This window comes from Danio aesculapii, chromosome 11 (assembly GCF_903798145.1).
Source record: "Danio aesculapii chromosome 11, fDanAes4.1, whole genome shotgun sequence".
Lineage (NCBI taxonomy): Eukaryota > Metazoa > Chordata > Actinopteri > Cypriniformes > Danionidae > Danio > Danio aesculapii.
Window position 1 is genome coordinate 37830857 of NC_079445.1, and position 10385 is coordinate 37841241.

A 10385-nucleotide genomic window follows, 5' to 3' on the forward strand; every position below is an offset into this window, starting at 1 on the left:
AAAAACAGATAGCCAAATTTTTTTGGAGGTATCGTTTTATATTGTGTATTGAAGAGTACAACTGCAAAACAACAACAACAAAAACATGATTTATGGAAATGACTAAAACTGGAGATTTTTGGCGTTTTCAGAAATCGTGATTTTACCTTGAGTTTTAATGATTTCAGTTGCAAAATATTTGATACATGAGACTTTTAAGAGATGGTGGCAATTTTCACAATCAACAGATATAGTACTATATTCCAACTCATTATCTGCAATCGTTTTTACAGTGTTTAAATAGATCATCTTCAATACAGGACTTTTTGTATGAAATTTGTACAAAATCTATACTAAAATCACAGTGAAACACAAGACACATTTTTATGAATACCTCATGTACAGTAGAGGTGAAAGAGGTGCGGAGAAGCTGACTTAAACGTACATGTTTTGATACATGTAAAACTGAAGTATTTGGTATTTTATTTTAAAATACATTTCAATGTATTTTTGCCCATCCCTGTATTTGTTTCACATATTAATAATAATGACACATATTATTATTATTTATGTCTGATATTGGTTTTTCAGTTTGACCATAAAATTTTACAATTTTATTTTGCATTTGCCCCATTTCATTAATTAATCTCTGAACTGGCTATGTGCATGTTTGAATGCATGTGCTAAAACAAGGCTATCCGTGATTAAATGTCCTGTTAGGAACATGAAACACCTGAAAAGCACTGTTTATTTTACTGTTTATTACTGTTTATCTTTGCTGTATTGTATTTATTTTGTATTGTGTTTTGCTTGTATAGTTTTTTGACAGTGCTTTTTTACTAAACATCATATATCGAACTGTACTGATACCAAAAACCAAACAGTGAGAAATTTGTATTGCTGTAAAAATGATTCTATACCATGCAATTGAAAACTTACTGTACATTAGCACCATTTTCTTTTTATTTGATTGGATGAGAATCACAGGACTGATTATTCTACTTATCCAATCATCATAGAGTCATATCATAGACTCATATATATAAATACATATATACAGTTGAAGTCAGAATTATTAGCCCCCCTGTTTATTTCCCCCCCCCCAATTTCTGTTTAACGGAGAGAAGATTTTTTTTCAATATATTTCTGAACATAATAGTTTTAATAACTGATTTCTTTTATCTTTGCCATGATGACAGTAAATAATATTTTACTAGATGTTTTTTAAGACACTTCTATTCTTAAAGTGACATTTAAAGGCTTAACTAGGTTAATTAGGTTAACTAGGGAAGTTAAAGTAATTAAGCAAGTTATTGTATAACGATGGTTTGTTCTGTAGACTATCAAAAACAATTTTTGACCTTAAAATGGATTTTAAAAAATAAAAACTGCTTTTATTCTAGCTGAAATAAAACAAATAAGACTCCAGAAGAAATATTATCAGACATACTGTGAAAATATCCTTGCTGTGTTAAACATCATTTGGGAAATATTTAAAAAATAAAATAAAATTTAAAGGGGGGCTAATAATTCTGACTTCAACTGTGTATATATATATATTCAAAAATCAAATATATACGGTCAAAAATGTTCTTTAGTGGGTCATAACGTTTATGTCCTGCTTTAAAGACGTACTGTAGGTATCACTTACCTAAAGCTGTTTTTGCTGAATATATATATTATGGCAAAAATAAGTTCTTTTCGTGGTCTTTACAGTAAAATAACATAAACAAAGGAGGCTGAGAAATGTACATTTTCGACTGAAATTTTAGATGGCACTTTTAAAGGAAAGTAATTCAGTAAAAGTACCTACAGTTTGCAGCACTAAAAATGGACTCAAGTAAAAGTGAACATTTGTAACTACACAGTAAACTACAATTCCTGACTACTCAATGACAGTAATTTGAGTATTTGTAATTCATCACTTTATACCACTGCATATGTAGTAAACATTAAACTGACACAAGTTAAAACCAGATAAGGTTACGCACTCGCCTGTTTCTGGTTTATTAGGTATCTTTTTGGTATATATTTATTTAGTCAAATGCATAACTTTTAAAGTGGCATGATGTGACCCAAGCAATTCCAGAATTATGGATATGATATCTGCAGTAAAACCTTGACTGTGTATGTATATTTTCACAGTATATTGAAAATGTGTTAATATTTTCCAAAACAACTAAGTTAAAGGAAGTAAATATCAATCTGTAAATGTGTTTTATAATGTGTTTATATTTTAAAAAATGGAAATAAACATGCGGGATGTGACCAAATAAAGTATGTGAGTTTACAGTATACAACATTTGTAGAAATTCTGTGAATTAAACTGCGCAAGCCAAAATAAATAATACTAATCAATAACATAGGTGTTGCACATTTTAATTTACATTTCCGAGGAAATAACTTCACTACAGATGTGACATCTCTCTTTTATGCAAGTGGTAAATCAAATAAAATTGTTTGAAAATGTTGACAATACAAACAAATTAGAAAGGGGTTTTTCATGGCAAAACTGAGATTTGCATGGAATAACTTACCCATCTTTTCAGCAGTTTTAGGCTGGTTTGAGTTCAGATGGCAGTGTTCAGAAAGAGAAGCACATTTCTGTAATTACTCTTTCAATTTGTTGTCTCAAAATCGAATTTTGGTTTAAAGCAATGATCAGCCAATGCAACAGAAATCTCACTCTCTCTATACTTTAGTGAGCAACACAACCAATTCCATTTGCCTAAGATGTTGTAGTTCTATATAAGATCTTCAGTTTAGTAATCTTCAATCAGATCGGTTTATTTTGCTTTATAAGACTTTTTTTAAACTCTCAAAGTTCCACGATATCCTTTAACTCGCACTGATAATGCAGGCGAAATCCTTATCATTTCATTTGAACTTAAATCAGTCGGCTATTTCATGTACATCGTGCACATTTATTCATTTGATCAAGTAGCATTACAGTAGGCTACATTTGCAGGTGCACACCACATTGACATCCTCATACCATCTATTAGCTTTCTTGCGGTTAAAATATAAAAAGCAGTGGAACAAGTGAAACAATAGGGACCACACACTGAGCACGTGAAACTTTTAAAGCATATGACGTGTTTATACGCATGAGCAAGACGCAGAGCAGCAGTTTATAAAACAGCTAAAATTAGCATAACCGAACACAGTAAAACGTATTCTGTGTAAACAAAAATGATCTGGTGCGTATTTACCTCCACACTTCCCCTTTTCTCAAATATTTACTGCTAGTAAATGAGATCCAGAAAAGGCCTTTGGACTATAAAAGACAAATACAGTTTGAGTAACTCATTGTATTTTATATCATTGAGCAAATATTAATTTGGCAAATATTAAATGATTTGTGTCGAATGTAGATAACTAGGCATAAATGAACAGAGGCGACACGGTGGCTCAGTGGTTAGCACTGTCGCCTTACAGCAAGAAGGTCGCTGGGTCAGTTCTGTTTAGAGCTCGCATGTTCATCTCGTGTTGGCGTGGGTTTCCCCCACAGTCCAAAGACATGCACTAGGTGAATTGAATGAACTAAATTGGCCGTTGTGTATGTGTGTGAATCAGTGCGTATGGGTGTCTCCCAGTACTGGGTTGCAGCTGGAAGGGCATCCGCTGCGTAAAACATATGCTGGATAAGTTTGCGGTTCATTCTGACCCCTGGTGAATAAAGGGACAAAGCTGAAGGAAGATGAATGGATGAATATATCAACAGGAAAACATCTGGTTAGTAAAATATATTTGTTTATCAGTCAACAACAATAAGTGTAGTCCTTATTTTAATTAAACTAGTCAAAATTTTAGGTATGCCTATAGATCTTATATGTACAGTTGAAGTCAGAATTATTAGCCCCCCTGAATTATTTGCCCCCCTGTTTATTTTCCCCCCTGATTTCTGTTTAACGGAGAGAAGATTTTCTTTAGCACATTTCTGAACACAATAGTTTTAATAACTCATTTCTAATAACTGATTAATTTTCTCTTTGCCATGATGACAGTCCATAATATTTGACTAGAAATTTTTCAAGACACTTCTATACAGCTTAAAGTGACATTTAAAGGCTTAACTAGGTTAATTAGGTTAACTAGGCAGGTTAGGGCAATTAGGCAAGTCATTGTATAATGATGGTTTGTTCTGTTGACTATCGAGAAAAAAATATAGCTTAAAGGGGCTAATAATTTTGACCTTAAAATGATTTAGAACTGCTTTTATTTTAGCCAAAAAAACTAACAAAAAAAAACAAAACAAATAAGACTTTCTCCAGAAGAAAAAATATTATCAGACATACTGTGAAAATTTCCTTGCTCTGTTAAAAATCATTTGGGAAATATTTAAAAAAAGAAAAAATAATTAAAAGGTAGGCTAATAATTCTGACTTTAACTGTATATCTATCTTGAGCCCATATTAAATGTGACAAAATCATGTTTGGCATTTGATGCATCAGGATTTTTATTGTCTTTGCTAATATGGAGGGGAAAACAAAAATGGTCACACTTTACAATAAGGTTCATTAGTTAATGTTAATTAATGCATTCACTAACACGAACAAACAATGAACAATACATTTACTTCAGTATTTGTTCATGTTAGTTAATGAAAATACAGTTGTTCATTGTTAGTTCATGTTAACTCACGGTGCATTAACTAATGTTAAAAAGCATGGACTTGGATGATAATAATGCATTAGTAAATGTTCAATTATGATTAATAAATGCTGTACAAGTGTTGTTCATGATTAGTTCATGTTAGTGAATGCATTAACTAATGAACCTTATTGTAAAGTGTTACCACAAAAACTTTGTTTATAGGTAAATACATTTTACCAAAACATAATTTTTTTTAGATGTTTTTTTTTGTCAAAAAGTAAGACGTATGATGATAATATAATTGTACTATATCAGTTTATCTTCAATATTATGTCGTAAAAGCTGCTGTTGTGATCTTAGTTTTATTATCAAAGCACTTTAGCTTTAATTGCGCGACAAATATCTGATGATTGTCAGATGTATAAATAAATAATGCATACAATTTGACATTATATTTGTAATAATCATCATATGGATCATCATTCATTCTTTCATTCATACATATGGATCATCAATATAGATCAACTAAACCCAAGCTGCTTTCTGGACCTTGGTGAGTAATTTCAAAGCAGTTTTTTTTTACTATATTTAAGTAAGTTCATGATTTATGTCAGTTTAATGTAATGCATTAGTTGAAATTACTTGTTTAAACTTCAAACATGTTATCAACTTAGCGTCACAGTGGCGCAGTGGGTAGCAGTGATCGCCTCACAGCAAGAAGCTCGCTGGTTCGAGCCCTGGCTGGAGTTTGCATGTTTTCCCTATGTTCGTGTGGGTTTCCTCCGGATGCTCTGGTTACACTGTCCAAAGACATGAGGTATAGGTGAATTGGGTAAGCTAAAATTGGACATAAAATTGGCAGCACTAAAAATGGACTCAAGTAAAAGTGCACATTTGTAACTACATAGTAAAGTACAATTCCTGACTACTCAATGACAGTAATTTGAGTATTTGTAATTCATCACTTTATACCACTGCATATACAGTATGTAGTAAACATTAAACTGACACAAGTTAAAACCAGATAAGGTTACGCACTCGCCTGTTTCTGGTTTATTAGGTATCTTTTTGGTATATATTTAAAGTGGCATGATGTGACCCAAGCAATTCCAGAATTATGGATATGATATCTGCAGTAAAACCTTGACTGTATATGTATATTTTCACAGTATATTGAAAATGTGTTTATATTTTCCAAAACAACTAAGTTAAAGGAAGTAAATATCAATCTGTAAATGTGTTTTATAATGTGTTTATATTTAAAAAAATGGAAATAAACATGCAGGATGTGACCAAATAAAGTATGTGAGTTTACAGTATACAACATTTGTAGAAATTCTGTGAATTAAACTGCGCAAGCTAAAATAAATGATACTAATCAATAACATAGGTGTTGCACATTTTAATTTACATTTCCGAGGAAATAACTTCACTACAGATGTGACATCTCTCTTTTATGCAAGTGGTAAATCAAATAAAATTGTTGGAAAATGTTGACAATACAAACAAATTAGAAAGGGGTTTTTCATGGCAAAACTGAGATTTGCATGGAATAACTACCCGTGTTTTCAGCAGTTTTAGGCTGGTTTGAGTTCAGATGGCAGTGTTCAGAAAGAGAAGCACATTACTCTAAATACTCTTTCAATTTGTTGTCTCAAAATCGAATTTTGGTTTAAAGCAATGGTCAGCCAATGCAACAGTTATCTCACTCTCTCTATACTTTAGTGAACAACACAACCAAGTCCATTTGCTTAAGATGTTGTAGTTCTATATAAGATCTTCAGTTTAGTAATCTTCCATCAGATCGGTTCATTTTGCTTTATAAGACTTTTTTAAGCTCTCAAAGTTCCACGATATCCTTTAACTCGCTCTGATAATGCAGGCGAAATCCTTATCATTTCATTTGAACTTAAATCAGTCGGCTATTTCATGTACATCGTGCACATTTATTCATTTGATCAAGTAGCATTACAGTAGGCTACATTTGCAGGTGCACACCACATTGACATCCTCATACCATCTATTAGCTTTCTTGCGGTTAAAATATAAAAAGCAGTGGAACAAGTGAAACAATAGGGACCACACACTGAGCACGTGAAACTTTTAATGGATGTGACGTGTTTATACGCATGTGCAAGACGCAGGGCAGCAGTTTATAAAACAGCTAAAATTAGCATAACCGAACACAGTAAAACGTATTCTGTGTAAACAAAAATGATCTGGTGCGTATTTACCTCCACACTTCCCCTTTTCTCAAATATTTACTGCTAGTAAATGAGATCCAGAAAAGGCCTTTGGACTATAAAAGACAAATACAGTTTGAGTAACTCATTGTATTTTATATCATTGAGCAAATATTAATTTGGCAAATATTAAATGATTTGTGTCGAATGTAGATAACTAGGCATATATGAACAGAGGCGACATGGTGGCTCAGTGGTTAGCACTGTCGCCTTACAGCAAGAAGGTCGCTGGGTCAGTTCTGTTTAGAGTTCGCATGTTCTCCTCGTGTTGGCGTGGGTTTCCCCCACAGTCCAAAGACATGCACTAGGTGAATTGAATGAACTAAATTGGCCATTGTGTATGTGTGTGAATGAGTGTGTATGGGTGTCTCCCAGTACTGGGTTGCAGCTGGAAGGGCATCCGTTGCGTAAAACATATGCTGGATAAGTTTGCGGTTCATTCTGATGGGGTAACCTCTGGTGAATAAAGGGACAAAGCTGAAGCAAGATGAATGAATGAATATATCAACAGAAAAACATCTAGTTAGTAAAATATATTTGTTAACAATATTTATATAACATATATACAGCTTAATTCTGTTCTATTCTATACAGCTTAAAGTGATATTTAAAGTCTTACCTAGGTTAATTAGGTTAACTAGGCAGGTTAGGGTAATTAGGCAAGTCATTGTATAATGATGGTTTGTTCTGTTGACTATCGAGAAAAAAAATAAAGCTTAAAGGGGCTAATAATTTTGACCTTAAAATGATTTGGAACTGCTTTTATTTTAGCCAAAAAAAAAGACTTTCTCCAGAAGAAAAAATATTATCAGACATACTGTGAACATTTCCTTGCTCTGTTAAAAATCATTTGGGAAATATTTAAAAAAAGAAAAAATAATTAAAAGGTAGGCTAATAATTCTGACTTTAACTGTATATCTAGCTTGAGCCTATATTAAATGTGACAAAATCATGTTTGGCATTTGATGCATCAGGATTTTAATTTCTTTTGCTAATATGGAGGGGAAAACAAAAATGGTCACACTTTACAATAAGGTTCATTAGTTAATGTTAATTAATGCATTTACTAACACAAACAAACAATGAACAATACATTTACTACAGAATCCGTCCCACTCACTTTAAGAGACAGACCATTTAGAAACAGGTGATTAATAATTATATGAATGTATGATCTCATACAGCCGTCCCCCCCACTTTTAAAATGTCCGATACGCCCCTGCATATACGTTCTCCTAAACCACACGAGCAATAAAAACTTGATGCATCAAAGCCAGATGAATGAAATATAATAAGACATAAATGCTAGCTTTAAAAAAAAAAAAATCTCAAAAGGTTTAATAAACTGTTCTGTTTAAAAATGACGTTTTTTTTTAGACATAATTACATGTTCAGGTTCAAGTTCCTAACATTGACGTGTGTGCTGTAAAAATACCAGCAGAGGGCGCTTTTACCTTCAGTAAAAACTCTCTGACTAATGCAAAAATAAAATTAAAAAAGCATATATCAGTCTATCAGTTATCTTTTGTATTACGATTTATTTTATTAATAAAATAAATAAATAAATAAATAAATAAATAAATAAAAAAATTATAGGTTTGAGTTGAATTATAATCACTTAGCTACAATGCAATGTCATGTAATTGTGTCCTCTAAGGGTTTAGATGTATTGTTATGGCAACTTTATAAACAAATATTGTAACAGAGAAAGGAAACTGCTTATACATTATGAAGAGCAAACAGAAAGGAGTATCGCTAAATATATTCAGTTGATATTTAATTACACAAGAGAGCAAATTTACACAAGAGATACACATGTATTATAGTGTATATAAGGCACCATTGTTGTTTTTGTAATAATCAAATGACCTCTTTGAGAAAAAAGAGACAAAAGCATGTAGTGAATGTGACAGAGTGAGTGCAGGAAATTCTACTTTCTACCTGGGCCAGAGTTTAAAGTGGTGAGAGAATGCAAACCAACTGGTCTAGTCAGATTTTGTTTTTTTGTCTGTGTTCAAGAAAAATTCCTTTAGCCATGAGAGATTTCTAGAACAAGCACGCAGAATGAACGCTATGTTTTTGTTAAGTAACCAAATGCAGTCAGGTGGATTCAGAAATAAATCATATAATTGATTTCAATTAAAACTTGTTCAACGTACTTATTTAAAGTGAGCTTAATCAACACAGTTCTTGAGTTTTTGGGCACGACAGCTTCATTGATTTATGATCAATGCACTTAAATTTGTACAAACAATAAAGATTTGTGTTGGGACAGCGTGAAGAAATTGTGTGGAACAACAGTTTTTACAGTGCAGATACATGATTCGTCTATAAAGCAGGATATTATAAATGTTATGACCTGCTAAAGAGCATTTCTGATATTAAACTTCATATAAATTGCTTTATTATGATGATGACTATGATTCCACCATTTTTGTCCAGGTAAAAAATAACTTCATTTAACAACGGGCATGTTGTCGTCACCATTTACATGCTTTTCTTATGACTAGGTATATGACTGTATTAAATGTCTTATTGATGTAATTGAATTGTAAAAACTGGACTGAAGCAGTTTTAATTTACTAGAACCTGATCTATGCTCTTTTGACACAATCTACATTATAAAAGCACTATAGAATTAGAGAAGAATTGCTGAAGCTTTTAGTATGCTGTATTTTAATGACACCGACATTATGTCATAATAAATGTCAAGAATAAATATGTATGTATTACCTTATAGCTATAGATGTCCAGAGTAAGCATATTTTCAAACAAATTCAATTGCAAAGGATTATAAAGTACAATATGTAGTTACAACAGGCTCTGATTAGGAAATGTTCAACAGTGAGCGACATTTGTTAACACACTGTATAAAGTGATTAGTTAAAGTAAACCAATTGCAAACCAAGTTGACTTTACTTAAAACAATGTAAGTATACCCATTGCAGCTTGAAACGGTTAAGTTGACTTAACTTAATTTTGATAATTATAGTAATTGTACTCACTGTTTAAAAATAAAGTCAACTAATCGCTTTTTACGTTGCTGAAGTTACTTAAAAATACAGCTGAACTTTATTATGTACTGTCTCTATTAAAGTTATTAACCCTTAACCAAGCAGATAACATCGCCTAATCGTAATAAATTGCACTGCAATAACGTTTGATCATTAGTTTAGTGAAATTAACACTTGTTAAGCAAGTGTTATTAAACAACAGGCCTATAAGCACTCAAAAAATGTTTGTTGTTTGTACTACTTTGTTAAAATGAGCGGAAACAACACAATTATTGAGTTTTAATTTGGAATAACTTCATTGTTTTATGTTCAATACACTTAAATTTGTGAAAACAAAAAAGTTAACCTAAATCCTTTATGTTGTCCCAACACAAATTAGTTAAGTTAACTTAATCCTTTTTACAAATTTAGGTGGATTGAACATAACACAATGAAGTTATCCCCAAAACAACTTAAGAATTGTGTTGTTTCAACCTCATTTAAAATAAGTAAGGCAAGGCAAGTTTATTTATCTAGCACATTTCATACATAATTTCATAAATAATTCAAAG